Genomic DNA, 17,862 nt, shown 5'->3' on the forward strand with positions numbered 1-17,862 from the left:
ACAGGTAACCTGAATTGCAATAATGAAGTGGCACTTGACTCATTAATTTTTTTATAGTGTCTTAAACAACATTAAAATTGCTTTAGACTCCTTAGTATACTTAGCAATTACATGAAGAATATGCTGTCCATTTCTCTACCTACACATTTGCCTACTTACCTTTACCTTTATCTTTAGTTAAATATCATTTTCTACCAGTACACTAACCACATACGGATAGATCCTCAGTTACACAATCAGACCTTTACATGTGGGAGACTTTTTTAAAGGTATGTTATTTTACAAATATTGCTCACTATTGGGGGGCTCACAAATTTTAGGACAGACGAACTGTCTTTTACTTGTTGAATAAGATAAAGTCACCTGCTATTAAATTCACAATTATGAAATTTTGTTGTGTTAACACTTTTTTAAGATCATTTCTAGTACTTGTTCCAAAATGTGGTTCCTGGATCTACATCAGGACCACCTTGGAACTGGTTAAAAATGTAAATTCTCAGGCCTCACTCTAGACTTACAGAATCAGAAATTCTGGAGTTGGGGCCAGCAGTCTCCATGTGTCTGCTGCATGCTAAAATTGGAGAACCACTGCCTTAAAGTAAATAGGTTCATAGGATTTTGGTGTCTAGAGGAAACTGAAAAACTAAGGGACTTTCTCATTTGTTAGATAATGCTACTAATAATTAAATGGCTTGCTCAAGAAAACTTTATAGCTAACTGAATTTCTAAGCTTCTAATCCTTGGGAATCCAAGCACAGAAGTATCCTTAAAATCAGACACCACAACACACAGACACATGTATGTGTGCACATGCTCATAAAATAAATCTAGTATTTACTTTTTAAAGGAGTTTTTGAAATTTTTATTGACCACTCAAATGAATTACATTTTATTACTTTTTCAGCAATAGTCAATGTCACTTCATATTTTAAGAGGTAGATTTAATAAGGCTTAATATTTCAAGTCATAGATATGCCATGGATCTAGAAAGAGATCAGTCAATATCTATTGAATTAATTAAATAATTTATATGTGAAGAAACATTTCAGGCAGAGATAGCAAAAAGTCTTTTTTGTCATAAATCATTCTCAAAAGATATTTTAAGATGAAACATTCCTGTTTTAACCCAGATACATTTGATTAAACTTACACCTGTGTAAAGCAGATATAGATTGAAAAATTATTTTTTAAAAGTTTCATTGCAATTGCAATTAAGTTAATTTCATATGTATATATAATGATGTTTTTTCCTAGTGCAGTCAGATATAAAAGTTAGTCAGTACTTTCCTAATTTGTGTATCTGCGTGAATAGACATGCTACTCTTCAGAAATTAAAATGTTTACAGAGCAAAATCTCTGTTTCCCTAAAGAAAAGGTAAAAGAAATGAATGGAGACAGATCCTCTATAAAGAGTTGAAATTGTGCCAAAAGGAAATTGCATTTTCCAAAGAAGGTCTTGTTGTTGGGGAAAACATAAGACACAGGCTAAATAAATCAAAGTCCCATTTCAATGAGCCCATCTGAACAAAACCACATGCACTAGATTCATTACCTTGGAAGATGAGTCAAATCCATGGGGTTTCCCACGGAGTTCAAATCTGATTTTCAGTCTTACCCTGATTATTAATATGTTAAAGAAGAAGTTAAAATATCTGCTTGAAAAAGAGACAGAAATATCAGAAATATATATGCTGTACTTAAGCTTATCATCACCTCCTCATTCCCCTCCATCCTAATAAACAAATCAATGCAAGTTAAATGAGAGTTTATGTTTTTGCTTAACTTGCCCAATTTTATAGCAGGTCAGATAATAAAGCAAATAGTTCCAAAATATTAAGTTAAATATTGCTGGAAACCCCAGTAGTAAAATAATAATATAACTTTCCTAGGCTTAACGTGCTTCTAAAGATTAGGTTACCAGCTGTAAATCTGAATGTGTAAATGTTTCTCCTTGACCTCAGTTAAGACCTGTCACAGTATCCTAGAATCCTATGACTTCTCTTTAGTAAACCAAAATAGAAAAACTGTCTAAAAGTTTATAGAAAATTGGAACCATGTTTTCTACATCTAGCTGTGCATAGATAGCACTATGGGTATGATGATGATTTGAGTTTAAGTACCACAGTTTGAAAGTCAAGTATATCCCACTTCTATTAATATTAATAGTTCAAGTCCTCATAATAATAATATACTCATCTGATGTGGAATTAGAACTTGCTGTTCTTGAGATTTATGGGACACTTAATACAATAGTCTCTCATTTAGTGTAAACAAAACCAACTTTGAGGTAGTTCTATCTTAAAGTTAGATTTTGTCTCATATCTCACAGGGCTGAAAATGTTTGAGCAATAAAATAGTATTTTTTTAACTATTTATAACCAAACTCTTGGAATTTATATCATGTATTAGATAGGGAACATGTGAGGAAAAAAATCCCAGAGATATTGCCCTCTTCAGAAAACATGTAGTAATTTAAACTTTCTGCCTGTGTATGGTCCCATAAAATTTATACAGGAAGAAATTAAATGTATAAAATGATTTATAGGTGGATTAAAAAAGCTTGCAAGTTTGGGATTTCATACATCTTCATGAAAACTGTTATAAATCTCTCTAGCCTAAATTGGTTATCCTAGTTCTACAGAAACAGCATAAACAGAGCAAGCAATTATCTGTAATAAACTTTTCTTTAATATTGTGGCAATCCCATTTTCTTAACACGTCAGTCATAGTATATTTTGTGCACTCCTATAGTCAAACTCTGCATCCTAGTTGCTCGTGCCTTTTGCAATTGTGCAGACACTGTATTTACTGGGGTAAGTCAACATGGTCATAATGTTGAGAGCAAAATATGAGGAGGAATGAAAATCTTAGCTATGCCTTTTGAAGGCGAACACATTTTTTACAAGCCAAACCTTAAAGTTTTTACTATCTAAAGAGAAAGTTTCAAAATAATGTGTTCTCCTTATAGTTTTGAGAAAATTTGTTAAATATGTTCCAGATTCTATAAAACATTATATGCAATTTGGGCTATTAAATAAATCAGATTATATCACAAACCACTGAAGTAAATATTCAACCTGTACTGTTAGGAGTTTATAAAAATATATTATTTTAAATTTATAATTTAAATTTAAAAATGAAAGCATTAAAATAACACTAATATTAATGCTAAAATTATTTTTTTAATTTTCTTTTTTATTGAGACATAATAGATGTACATATTTTCAGGTTACATGTGATCATTTGCTACATTCGCATAATGTATAAGGATCAAATTAGGGTAACTGTGATATCCATCATCTTAAATTTTTATCTTTTCTTTATAGTAGGATCATTCAAATTATTCTCTTCTAGCTATTTTGAAATGTACAATAGATTAATGTTAATTATAGTCACCCTACTGATCTATTGAACAATAGGTTTTACTTGTTCTAACTGTATATTTGTACCCATTAATCAACCTCTCGTTATCCCCGTAGACCTAGTTTCCCCAGTACCTAGTAACCACGGGTCTACTCTCTATCTTTATGAGATCCACTTTTCTTAGCTCCCCCATATGAGTGAAAACATGTAATACTTGTCTTTCTATGCTTGGCTTATTTCACTTAACATAAAGACTTCCAGTACCATCCATGTTGCAGCAAATGAAAGAATTGTATCCTATTTTTATGGCTGAATAATATTCCATTGTGTATATATAAAACATATCCTTACCCATTCATCCATTGATGGGCACTTAGATTGATTCTATATTTTGACTATTGTGAACAGTGCTGTAATATACATGAGAGTGCAGATACCTCTTCAGTATATTGATTTCCTTTCTTTTGAATATATACTCAGTAGTGGAATTGCTGAATCATGTTAGTTCTAGTTAGTTCTATTTTTAGTTTCTTGAGAATCTTCCATATTGTTTCCCATGGTGGCTGTACTAATTTACATTGCCAGCAGTGTGGGAGAGTCCCCCTTTCTTTACATCCTTATCAGTATCTGTTATTGCCTGTCTTTTCTGACAAAAGCCTCATTTTAACTGGGGTGAGATAGCTCATTGTAGGTTTGATTTACATTTCTCTGATTAGTGATGTGGCGTATTTTTTAATATATCTGTTGACTATTTGTATGTCCTCTTTTGAGAAATGTCTGCTCAGATCTTTTGCCCATTTTTTCATTGGATTATTTTGTCTTTTGTTACTGGGTAGTTTGAGTTTATTATATATTCTGATTATTAATCCTTTGTTAGATGGATATTTGGCAAATATTTTTTTCCATTTTTTGGGTTGTCTTTTCATTTTGTTGATTGTTTTCTTTGTTGTGCAGAAGCTTTTTAGCATGATGTAAACTCATTTGTCTATTTTTGCTTTTGTTGCCTGTGCTTTTGTGGTCTTACACAAAAAAATCTTTGCCCAGACCAATGTCCTGGAGCATTTCCCCAATATTTTCTTCTAGTAGTTTCTTAGTTCACAGACTTATAGTTAAATATTTAATCCATTTAGATTTGATTTTTATATATTGTGAGAGATAGGGGTTTAGTTTCATTCTTCAGCATTAAGTTATCCAGTTTTTCCAGCACCATTTATTGAAGATAATGTCCTTTTCCCATTGTATGTTCTTGGCATCTTCATTGAAATGAGTTGGCTATAAATGTGTGAATTTATATCTGGGTTCTCTATTCTGTTTCACTGGTCTATGTGTTTGTTTTCATGCCAGTACCATGCTCAATAGCATTTATACATGCCCCCAGCAAACAATCTGAAAAAGAAATGAAAAAAGCAGTTCTCTTTAAAGTAACTACAAAGAATATAAAATACCTAGGAATCAATTTAACCCCTCCCTTCATAGAGATATCCTTTGTAACTCATTAACACGCCTAAGGCTATGCAAGACAAACCTGCAGGTTCCCAATTTACACCACAAATATATGTCTGGTAGTTCGTCTCTGATTAACAGACCTCTTTATCTTAAAACATTCCCAGCCTTTCGACAAAGCTTCAACCAATTACAAATCAAAGAATCTTTAAGCCCACCTAAAACCTGTAAGCCCCCCACTTAGGGATGGCCCACCTTTTTGGGCCAAACCAGTGTATGCTTTCCACGTATTGATTTATGACTTTACCTGTAATTCTTGTCTCACTGAAATGTATAAAACCAAACTGTAACCCAGCCACACTGAGTCCACTTGCTCAGGGCTTCTTGGACATGGCTCTGGATCATGGTTCTCAAATTTGGCTCAGAATAAATCTCTTTAAAATTAAAAAAAATAACCAAAGAAGTGAAAGATCTATATAAGGACTATAAAATACTGATGAAGCAAATTGAAGAGGACACAAAAAATGGAAAGATATTCCATGCTCAGAGATTGGAAGAATTAATATTGTTAACACGATAATGCTACAAAAATATTTTACAGATTCAATATAATCCCTATCAAAATACCAATGACATTTTTCACAAAAATAGAAAAAAAAAATCCTAAAATTTATATGGAACCACAAAAGACCCTCAATAGTGAAAGCAATCCTGAGCAAAAGAACAAAACTAAAGGTATCACATAACCTGACTTCAAAATATACTACAAACCTATAGTAGCCAAATTAATGCTGAAATTCTGTTAACCACGGTTCCAAAAAAAAAAAAAAATTAGAAAATGAAGGGCTAAGATAATCATAGGCGTTTTTTTCATGGAATATTTTAGTGATTTTTATGAAAATTTAGAAATATATTTCTAAACAGGGTAGCTTTTCAAAAATTCATTTGCATCTGTTCTTTACAATTTTATTTATTGAAACAAAAATTAATACTTTGTATATATTTACTTAAAGATAGTGGTAGTGATTTCCTGGGAGGGAACAGAAAGCAGATGGGATTTATATTTTGGAAAACAGCTAACATGGGCAAAATGAGGTAAAATTGCACTTTCATTGAGAAATGCATTTCGTTTCTTTGAGATAAAAAAAAAAAAGCTAGTCTCATGATTCTTGCCTTTTATTGTATATGTCTCTTTTAAATCTAAGTCAAGGAACACTGCCCACCTTGTATAAAAACTACAAGCTCAAGGGCCTGGTAGGTCAGAGAATGTAGCATTTTTCACTAGAGTGACAAGGGGTGGGGCAGTCAGAGAAAGTAGGGAAGAGGAGAGGGAAAATGTTGCACATACGAGACAGCTGCTTTTCACCCACTGGGTAATGACATTTGGATGTGGAAGGCCAAATTTTTCAGTATTCCAGAGAATTAAGAAATCGGTTGGATCTCATGGATTTTAAATGTTGGCTCAAAAATATACTGGCCTAACAAAAATTTTATACCACTGTTTTTCAGTCTCTGAGCTAGTCTCAACTTCATTAGTGCATAGAAGTAAAATTTTTATGGCACTGTGCATCCTTGTTATATTCTAATGAAATTTCTTTTATATCCATATCCATATGCATACTCACACTCACATGGAATTGGCTGTGAATCTGAGTGTTCTTTAATAATAATAAACACTTACTATGTATATGATATGGCTTTTGGTGTTGTAAATAAAAAGAAAGAGAGTGTCTTACATACATGTTGGGAAGTGTAAAACATAAATGTGAGCCATGAATCAAATAATTGAATTGTTTTATGATTATAAGTTATATCCTAAATATATTAGTATGTGCAATGACTTTGAGATACCTTTTTTCTTTGTCTCTTTAAAGGGTTGCTTATTCTTTATTGACATATTACCCTTGGTTAATCAAAACACAACATATTCTGCAATCACAAGTAAATTTGTTAAGTTCATGCTTTTTGTGCTAGCAGCAATATATTTATATTTAATAAAATATTTTAGCTTTCATAATTCACAGAAAAATAAAGATAAAAGCATAGAATTTGGAGTGAATGATTTGTGTTTCTGTCTCAGATTGCTGTGTCACCTTAGGCAAATCTATTAATTTCTGAGCCTCAGTTATCTCTACTATTAGGTAAAGATTATAATCATTCTTGCCCTATATAGATGAATATTTGTTGTCAAATTTACAGAACTATGAAATGTTTATTGTTGTCTTTAATCATTTAACAAGAAACTATAGAGAAAAAAGTAAAAACTAAAGTAAATGTGGCTACAGATTGCGGAAAGATCTTACTCTAGCTGGAGATGCACCTCCAAATATTTCCATGCATTGTTTGATTTTTAGTTTAATTAACTTTTGATCTATAAAATGTCATCATTTCGGGCAATTTTCTTTTTTAGGTCTATCCACAATTCTTAAAATTACTCCCTTAATATTGGCAAAATAATTTTGTGGGGCCTTCACAATCTCTAAGCTATTTTCTCACGGCTATTATCTAAATGTATTTATTGTGGGTGACCATGTGTTACTTTGGAGCAGGAAAAAAAACTGGCTTTAGTGGAGTTGAATACTGTACATGATCCTCAGGCTTTTCTCTCTTTTTGTGACAAAGTTAATCAAATGCTTATTACACTGCTTTTAGAGCACCATTTTTATCCACTTTGTGCAGTGTATGGGTTCAAATGTATGAAATCTATTTTTTTTATTATTATTATTCTTATTTCAGCATATTGTGGGGGTACAAAAGCCCAGGCTACATATATTGCCTCTACCCCCACTCCGAGTCAGAGCTTCAAATGTGTCAATCCCCTAGACAGTGTGCATTGCACTCATTATGTATAAAAACTGACAATGTACATAGAAAGTGCTGTTGCTTATTCAAATTCAGCAAGACGTCAACTCAAAACCACAACAATTCATACATCATTGGAGACAATGCTACTCATTCCATATGGAGCTTAATAGGCCTTCTCTCTTAGCCCTGAAATCACCAACATTCATCTCTCACGTTTACAACTAAAAAAAAAAAATATATATATATATATAGAGAGAGAGAGATAGATATATAAATGAAGGTGTTTAGAAGCATTTTTTCTTCACCAAAAAGTACAACAGAATAGAATTGTGCATGACAAGTTTTAGTTCAACAGGAATTAAAATTGATATGTGATGAATCACTGCAGAATGGAACTTCGCTAGAAAACAGTGAAGGATTTACTATCAGCTCTTGGCTTTGTATATATAATTAGAGGAGGTATCCATCCAGAGAGTGGATCTGGTAGTTGTCAAAGTCGGTAACTACATGACATGAGAATATCTAGAGATGATGTATTGTGATTGTGTTTTTCGCTTTTAATTCAGTTACTTTGGTATCAGTTAGAAAGCAATGGGAAACATTTCGAAAATATATTGAGTTCTTTAGGCTAGAATTTCTTGGGCGAATCAAATCAATATTAGCAAATTGTTCAACCTAGATTCCTCTCTGCTAAGTGAATAGAAATGAGTAGGTGAAATCCTATATTCGATTTAGCTACTACCATCTGAAGAAAGCACTGTAGCATGATTGAAAGGGAATGGCCTTTAAAATCACACACTCCTGGTTTGGGTTCCCAAAGCTGATAATTACTAGCTATAAAACCATGGATAAATAATCATTGTGATTCTAAATTTTTTTAGCTCTAAAAGATGAGAAAATGCATGCCTCAACAGGTTGTTTAGGATTAAGAAATTACATTTGGGGGAAAAAAAAGCATCATTTTATTATTACTGGCTCTATGACAGTTGCTGTTGTTGTGTTATTATTATTATTGTTATTGTTCCCAAGTGGAGGCCATAATTACCTACTTCTAAGATACCATCAGGGCTATTCCCAATATGCTCTGTAGCCCAATTTACCACAGTGACCAAAAGAAGCTCAGTCATTTTTCAGGTCATTCTTTATCTGTCGTAATCTTATCCTTTATGGGCTCTGTCAGTACATCTCTCAAATTGACTCAAACTGCCACCCAACTGGATGCTAGCAGAAAACATTCTACTGTGCCCTTTGGAACCCACGTCCTATCAGTGGGAAAATTCCCTGTATCGCCAGTGTCATAAAAGTTCGACTTCATTTTTCACATTTGACTGCTGACAGCTTTCAGGACTCACATCTCCCCTTCTCCTTCTGCACCACATCTAAGAAGACATTATAAAAGCTCAGAGGCTCCATTCCTTGAAAATGGCATGGAAGTTTGAACCACACAAATCCCAGCCCAGACTCGGGAGCTCTCACCCCAGCCCCAAGCCCTATCCACAATGTAAACCAAAGCCACTCACCCTTGCTTCACTACAGCTGTATGGATCTTGGATCTCGGATGCCTGTTCTGTACTCTCCAGAAAGTGCCGTTATATGAGCAATAAACCTTTTCATAACCTCTTGGCCAATATTTGGCATCATTAGTCTCAACGTTCAAACGAACTCTGGATGTGGGCGTTGATCCTGCTCCATGAAGTAACCACAAAACACCCAATCATTTCTTGAACATTCCTTCCTCTTTTTGTTCTATTTGAAACCTGGTAACCCAGAGACCCATGATCCACAGTCTCTCAAGTGGTAGTTGCCCATTTTTCTCACATGCTTCCTACCACTGGAAGTAGAGTTTTATCTCTCATACTGCTCATTTCCTCTTTTAGACCGTTGTTTCTTATCCAAAGGGGGGAGGGGGGAAGAAAAAATAGAAAACAACCACTGAAGCTCCTGTGGACCAGTGACTTCACACTGTATCTTTGCTGACCATTCTTGGGACAGGTGCTAATTATTTTCCAAGTCAGTCATTTATCTGGCAAAGACTTTACCAATTCGATGATTTATTTTTTCTACCTTTACTTTCATCAACATTATTGAGTTGTCCAATAACCAAATATATTTCAATGATCAAATTTCAGCACCACATAATGTTTGTTCCAATAGCTGCAACTCTCAATCACCCCACGTATTGTATTGCTAGGGCTATCGTAACAAAACATCATGGAATGGGTGACTTAAACAACAGAAATTTATTGTCTCACAGTTCTGGAGGCCAACCAAAACCAAGATATCAGCAGAGTTGGTTCCTTCTGAGAGCTTTGAGGGAAGGTCCTGGTCCAGGCCTCTCTCCTTGTACTGTTCATGGCCATTTTCTCTCTGTATCACTTTACATCACATTCTCTCTATTCATGTCTCAGTGTCTAAATTTTCTCTTTTTATAAGGACACCAGTCATATTATAATAGATTATGATCAACACTGATGACCTTTATCAGTGGTCCCCAACCTTTTTGGCACCAGGGACCAATTTCATGGAAGACAATTTTTCCATGGACCAGGGTGTGGGATGGGGGGTGGATAGTTTCAGGATGATTCAAGTGCATTATATTTATTGTGCAGTCAAACCTCTCTGCCTTTCTGCTAATGATAATCTGTATTTGCAGCCACTTCCCAGTGCTAGCATCACCTCCTGAGCTCTACTTCAAATCATCAGGCATTAGAGTCTCAGGAGTATGCAACCTAGATCCCTCATGTGTTCAGTTTAGAGTAAAGTTTGCCCTCCTATGAGAATCTAATTCTCCCACTGATCTGACAAGAGGCAGAGCTTATGTGGTGATATGAGTGATGAGGAGCAGCTGTAAATATAGATGAAGCTTTGCTCGCCAGCCCACTTCTCATCTCCTGCTGTGTGGCCCAGTTCCTAACAGGCCATGGACTGGTACCAGTCTGCAGCCCGGGGGGTTGGGGACCAAAGACCACTATAAAGATTCTTGATTATCTCTGTAAAGACCCTGTGTCCAAATAAGGTCATATTCCAAGGTGCTGGGGGTTAAGACTTCAAAATATGAATTTGGAAGGGAAGGGACACAATTCAACCCATAACACCCTGCATCCCACCTGAGCTACATACATATTCTTAACTAGTCCCTAGGCCTTGTCATTTATCATAATTATTCCATCCTCAAAATATCAGTTTTAAACCTCTTCTTCCTTTATTGCTTTCTTCAAATGATCCTTTATAGTAGGAATAATATAAATATTTATATTACCATGAGATTTCTAATTCAATGAAATCACAACTTTTTCTTATATAGATGTTCACCTACTTATGATGGTTCAACTTGTGGTTTTTTGTCTTTATGATGGTGCAAAAGCAATATGCATTCCATAGAAACCACTCTTTAAATTTTGAATTTTCATCTTTTCCTGGGCTAGTGATATGCACAATACTCTTGTGAAGTTGGGCTGCTGGGAGCTCCCAGTCAGCCATGTGATCATGAGGGTAAACAACTGATACCCTACAGTGTGTTACATTGCTAGATGATTTTACTCAGATTATAGGCTAATGTAAGTGTTCTGACCATGTTTAAGGTGGGCTGAGCTAAGCAATAATGTTCAGAAGTTTAGTTGCATTAAATACATTTTCAACTTATGATATTTATTGCAATGTAACCCCATCATAAATTGAGGATCATCTGTACTCTTTTTCCTCAATTTATATTCTGTAGACATAGTTATAAATACTTCTTTGCTAATGCCTCCAACTACTTTGCTCCTCTATATCCATTGCGGTCACCTAGAAAAACCCCAACTCATCCAAAATAAACTCCCCATCCACTGTGCAGATATTTGATTAAATATTATTCTGGGTGTGACTGTGAGGGTGTTTGTGGATGAGATTAATATTTGATTTGGCAGACTGAGTAAAGGAGATTGCCCTCCCCAGTATGGACAGACCTCATCCGATCCACTGGAGCCCTAAATAGAACAAAAGGTAGGGTAAGAGAGACTTTGCTTTCTGCCTGACTGTTATTGAGCTGGAAAATTAGTCTTCTGCTGCACTTGGACTTACTAGCAGCCTGGTGTTTTCTTCTAAGCAAAACCCAAAAGCCATTATACCAAACATATTTAGCTGACTGTGGAGAACTAGGGCTCCCATTGTTAGCAAAGACATCAAAGAGCAAAACTCTACTTATTATAGAATTTTGGGGGTAAGTAGTCTAACGGCTAGTTCTCTAATGCTAAACCCATGTTGGTAATCAAACGGTGTCCATGTATCTGGACTTTCCCCCTACTTCTTAATAGGAGGGAGATTTAACAAGAAGACAGATCCTGGCACTCCACATCAGGGCTGTTGTTGAGGTAATATTAGAGTTATTAACAGTATTCCCATTCTTATATATGCATGAATAGCAAAGGATGATCACAATGAAGGAGAAAGATCTGTATAAACCAACTAAAGAAAGAAAATAATTGTCTTGGGAGGAAGGAAATATTTTATAGTAAATAGAAGACAAAAAAAAAAAAAAAGTCCTAATTACTACCATCAAAGGAAAGAATGCTATGAAAACCAACGAAGACACGACAGAGTGGAGCAACAAGTCCAAAAGCTAGCTCTCATAAACACTAATAAAATGAAGAAAGCTCTAAAGAGTTTAATCAGCAGAAACATAGACATGACAAAAAATGATACAAATGTAAATATACACATGGTCTGGAAATGAAAAAGAAGAGGTCCATCTCATAAAAGTTAGCACATGGAAGGAGTGAGGAGATTTGAAGATGTAGGGGCAGAAAAAGTAATTTTTTCTACCCTTCTAAATTCTCAGCTGGAACTCCTATAACAAAAGACAGACCAACAAGAGAAAAACAAACAGAAATTTATTAACATGTACATTTCATATATACTTGGGAGAAAACTCAGGAAATGAATAACTCTCAAAGAGATGACTTAGAGCTCTGGCTTATATAGCATCTTCAATAAACAATAAATTTATAGAGAAGTGATAAGACAAAGGGAAAGGACCTTGAATATCTAGGGGCTGCAAATTGTGGAAAGGTAAATTTATAGGAAACTAATGGTAGACAAAGCCTAGTTAGTAAAGATTGTTATGCAGATTGTTTTGATGTGGGCTCCAGGATAAGGATCCAGAGATTTCTTCTTGTGATTAAATTTTGTTTTTCCTGGTAGAGAAGGGAGGAAGAACAACTTTGTAGATGTATGTCCTGCTTTTAGGCAAATAGTGGGAGGGAAAAGAGCTTTTCTTTTGTAGGTTTCATCTCAGTTGCCTTCAGTTCAAAATAATCCTTACAACAAAGTGGCATATTTTGTGGTGGCATATTCTGCTGCCTATCAGAGAGAAATGTAAAGGTGTTATTATTTTCATCTCACATAGCAGGAAGCCAAGTGATAATATTGCAAGTAAATAAAACATGGAGTAGAATTTGATTATATAAGACCTCAGACAAACTAGTGAGGAAGAGGAGAGAGGACAGAGGTGGTGAGAGAGAACATAAATTATCATTTTGTAAAGCAGGAGTTTTTTTTTGTATCTAAATTTGGAAATAGCAGTTTGAGCTTATACTTTAAAATGATTGCAGTAACTATCAAATATGAAAACAGAATGGTGGGTTTAGGGCTGGTGAAAAGAGTATGATGAGAGATCAAGAATTTTTATTGTAAGTCCTCTTGTACTATTTATTTATTTTTTTACTCTGTTCATGTAAATATTTTTAAAACTAAAGATAAAAATGCTATTTAACCAAGTAAATTTAAAACAGTAGAAATAAGTCATACTTATTACATTTAACATGGTTTACCAGAGTGCCTACTAATTTGACATTTATCTGACTGAATTTGCCATTAAAGCAAGGGAAAATAATCACATTCATTAACTGTGTATCCATAGCTCAAAGCTATGTCTTTATTGTATACGTGTAGTCTAATGAATATTTCCTGGTGTTTAGATGATTCTTTTTGTTGCATTTCATTTAAAAGATGTTATTAAAAAAGAAATAGTTGTTTGTTATGGAGACTTAAACAAAAAAAGAACAATAAAAGTCACTTTTAATCCAATGTCTGGTCCTTTTTAATCACCATTTTGCCTTAATGTACATGTATTTTCCTGAGAAAAAATTCTCAGAAGGGAATTTGACATTTTATAGTACTTTTTGCATAAGTTCACATGCTATTTTAAATAGAATTTATAACTTAAATGTATACCTTATTCCAGTTCCAAATTTTCTGTTATTGAAGCATTTAGCCATTTTTTTGCTATGCAGTTTCAGAAGAGAGGTATTCACTGCAGCAATAGTTACACAGAAGAGCTAATAGAAAAAGAAGGCAAAAACTTATAAAAAGCAAACACAAGTTATTTTCATTTCAGCCATATATAGCTTTACTTGTCCATTTGGAAGTAATTTAATTTTAACCTGAATATACAAAATAAAGTATATGGAAATAAATAGAAATTTAGTCTAATTTTTTTAGAATTCTGCTATTAATTCATATACTAGTTTGAAAGACCTGCAAACAAGTAATAGATAAGTTAATGGAATAAAAACAAAGTAATCATCATTATGCTGTCATTTTGCTAGGTTTCAATGTTGATTGCGTTAGCATTTGCAGACCTCTTTGTCATCATAATCCTCTATTTATGATTGATTTGCCACATTAGACAAGATCACCTGATTTTCAGATCATTTGATTTTTGCAATCCATGAACTTCTATACATCATCAATTATAAGACAAGCACACTGCTGAATGCTAAAGATACAAATATTCATAAACATGACATTTTTTCTCAATTAAAAAAACATAGTTAAAAATTAATGTAAGAGAAGTGCTTAATTAAAATTCATATAGTTTCTTAAGAGAGAGTTCACTGAAACTTGGTTCCCTAGGAGAGCTTCATAAAAGAGATGGAATCCAGAATGAAAAGTAGGTAGGATTAGGAGAGCATTCTAGGAAGAGAGAAGTAGAAGCAAAACAAAGGGGTAAAATGGCAGCTGTGACCTTTTATAATTGAAGGGTTTTTGTTGTTGTTGTTGTTGTTGTTGTTGTTGTTGTTTAGGCCTGTGACTCTCAGATTTTTATGGGAGTGTGAATGTAAATCTAGTTAATCTACAGGCTTGAATCAGCCGGTGCAGCACGTAATCTGAAATTCTGGATATGTAAGCTCCCAGGTAATGCCTGTGCTGCTGGTCTAAGGACCATAATTGGCTTAGGCAAGGCTAACTCTATAGAATCAAAACATGAATATGAGCATATTTACCGAAGCAATGGAGAAGAGTGATGTGTTGGAAAATGATTCAAGGAAAAGCTTTTCCTCATTCTGGGCTCTCCACTTCCCAGGTATTTGTACTTATGTCCCCTGACTTCCAGGGAAGCAGGTTCCACTTAAGTTCTGCTTATACACTGATGCTTGTCTTTGTCTTACTTCTCAATTTTCAGAAAGTGATTATGCCAATCTGGAAGTTATAGCTTCTTTACTTTATACACTCGTTTATTTTATTTGTACTTTATAAAATAGGCATTTTTCTCCTCCTCAGCTAGTTTCAATGTTGCTATTAGTTTATTTGTGCAGGATGCTTCACCTTGATGATTAATACAGCCTTCACCCTTACTATGTGATATTTCCAATCAGTCTATATGTGTTGCTCATAACCCAGAACTGAAAATATGTGAGCAAATATAGACAGCCACTTAGCCACATGTTAGCCATCTTTAATGGTAGACATTTCTTAATAAGGGCATATGCTCTTTGACTTTACCTGTTATATCTTTATGTATAAGAAAATGATTAGTAAATACCTTTAAAATATTTAAAATGTAGATTTTATTGCTCTCTATTTATAGGTTTTTATTCCTTACCTCTGGTGCTGGACTGAAGAAACTGTATTTTAATTAGCACCTGGTGAGTCTGATTTCTTGTGAACCTCTACTCAGGAGTTACGTTTTCCTTGAAATAGCAGGACATCAGCACAGTTGATGAGCATGAATGGAGGCATCTGACAACTCCTCTGCAGGTGGTGATTCTTGAAAATGAGATGTTATCAATTTGAACCAATTGGAGGGAATATAATTGAGATTCCATTAGTGATCTGACCACAAACTGAATGAGTTATTTTGTTATTAACAAAGAAAGGAAGAAATTGACCTTCAAATTGGGTTCATTTTGGACTATAAGGTAGAATGTCATTCAACTAAATGCTCATTATTCCTGATCTTTAGATGAAAGATAACTTTTCCCCAAAAGATATGAAAAACTGTTATGTTAATTTCACATGTTGAGCAATGGATAATGCTAAGATGTCAAAATGTCTTTGGAATAGGAAAGTAACTAATGTGTACACTAGAAATATCACAAATAAAAGATGATTGCTATGGGGAATTTGCATGAACCAGAATCTTAAATAGTTTTTCCTGTGCTAAATCTGCTCTTTAAAAGAAGAAATTTGAGAACAGAGGACAGGATGTCCATGAGGTATCATACTAGGTTAAACTAATTAATCACTAATTTTAGCAACATGAATCCAAGATATATCCCTCATTAGAGCAGTATTAGACATGGAAACTTAACATGACTGTGTCTCAATCACTAATTCTGTAAATGGACATTATCCAACTTTAAAATTTTAATTTAGAGTTTTCAAATTGAGTGAATTTATAAATAAATTTTATCCATTATTATATCTAGCAGCAAATTTCAAGTTTTGAAAATTTATTAACCTTTTATAAGTGAAAAATAAATGTATGTTCTTACTCTGAGAATGGATGAATAACTAATATAAGGTTTAACTTAAAAAATAACATTTTTCTCCTTCCAGGGAACATAGAGCAATGTTTTTCTTGTGTAGATTTTGGCAGATCGATAATGCAGTACACAAATTCCAAAGTGATTATGAAGTACATTTTATAGTCTAGTTGGTTAATGGATGAGAAATTTAATGATAGGGATTTTGTTCATTTATTTTCAGAATTTTAGAAAGAAATCACTTTAAAACTAATAAGAAATTGTTGCTGTGGAGAATGTGACATAAAGGATATATCCATGAACTTTTTAAACACTGGGAATGCTTAATATCTATAAAAGTCAAATTTCCCCCTTTGAATTTAAGTACAATTATCAGAATACCCTGTTCAGTAGACTTGAAAAAATTACTGTCACTCTGGGGTGATGGGGCTTTGCAGAAAAGTGATCAACAGAGAAAGGAGAACAGCTAGGTAAGTTTTAAGGGTAGCAAGTCAGGACAGCAAAACAATTAGAAATGAGAATAATAAAGCTAATAACTAAATTCATTGCCATTATAGTGCCTGGAAGGTAAATAGTAGAATAATGATCTATTCTCTGTATATAACACTTCATTTAATCTCCCAACAACCCTATTATCCCAATTTTACAGATAAGAAAACTGGAGATCAGATATTATATAACTTTCTCAATTTAACTACTAAATTGAGATAGAAGTAGGTGTTTTCTACAGATCCATCTGACATGAAAAGTTCACATTTCTAATCATTATAGAGCAGCAGAGAAAATTTGTATAGATTTCAACACTCTTTAACATCCCTTAAGTCTTTCACAAAGACATTCTAAATTGAGAGTCAAAATGCCATTCTTTAATATTTATGGCCAGGCAGTATTTCCTACATATTGGAATAGACAATTATGTGCCTTGTGGTGGGTGAAGTGGGTCTCTTATTAGATAGATTAGGTAGATGGATATAGTAGAATCACACACTGTATGGCAAGAAGTTCATGTTCTGGGAAGCACATAGGAACTGACGCAAACTACACAGGAATCACAAATGTGTATCTCCCACCTCATCTTCACTCTGGGATTAAAAGCTTATTAAGTGTTTTATCTTATTAGGAGAACTTACCAGCTTTAAGTAAATAGATTTTTCTCTTCCTCCATATTCTGTAAGTCCGTAGGATAAATTTTATGTGCGTGAGATGACCTTCTACTGAACCCTTTATTGGAAGGACAAAACAAAGCATGAGGAATAAGTGCACTGAGAGGAGAATCTCATGCTGAGTCAAGGGCTTAATTTGACCAGTATTTCTTTGTAAAAAGTACAACAATACATTAAGCACCTTCCATATTCTAAGTGGTGTCCTAAGTACTGGCAATATAATCAGATGGTTCCTATTTTAAGGGAAAACATCGTTTAAGTGACATCCAGGTGAAAAGATCATTTCAAGTTCAATGAAGGAAGAGCCATACAGGGTACCCAGAAAGCACAAACGAAGATCC

The sequence above is a fragment of the Eulemur rufifrons genome, chromosome 1 (genome assembly GCF_041146395.1).
Source record: "Eulemur rufifrons isolate Redbay chromosome 1, OSU_ERuf_1, whole genome shotgun sequence".
NCBI classification, from domain to species: domain Eukaryota; kingdom Metazoa; phylum Chordata; class Mammalia; order Primates; family Lemuridae; genus Eulemur; species Eulemur rufifrons.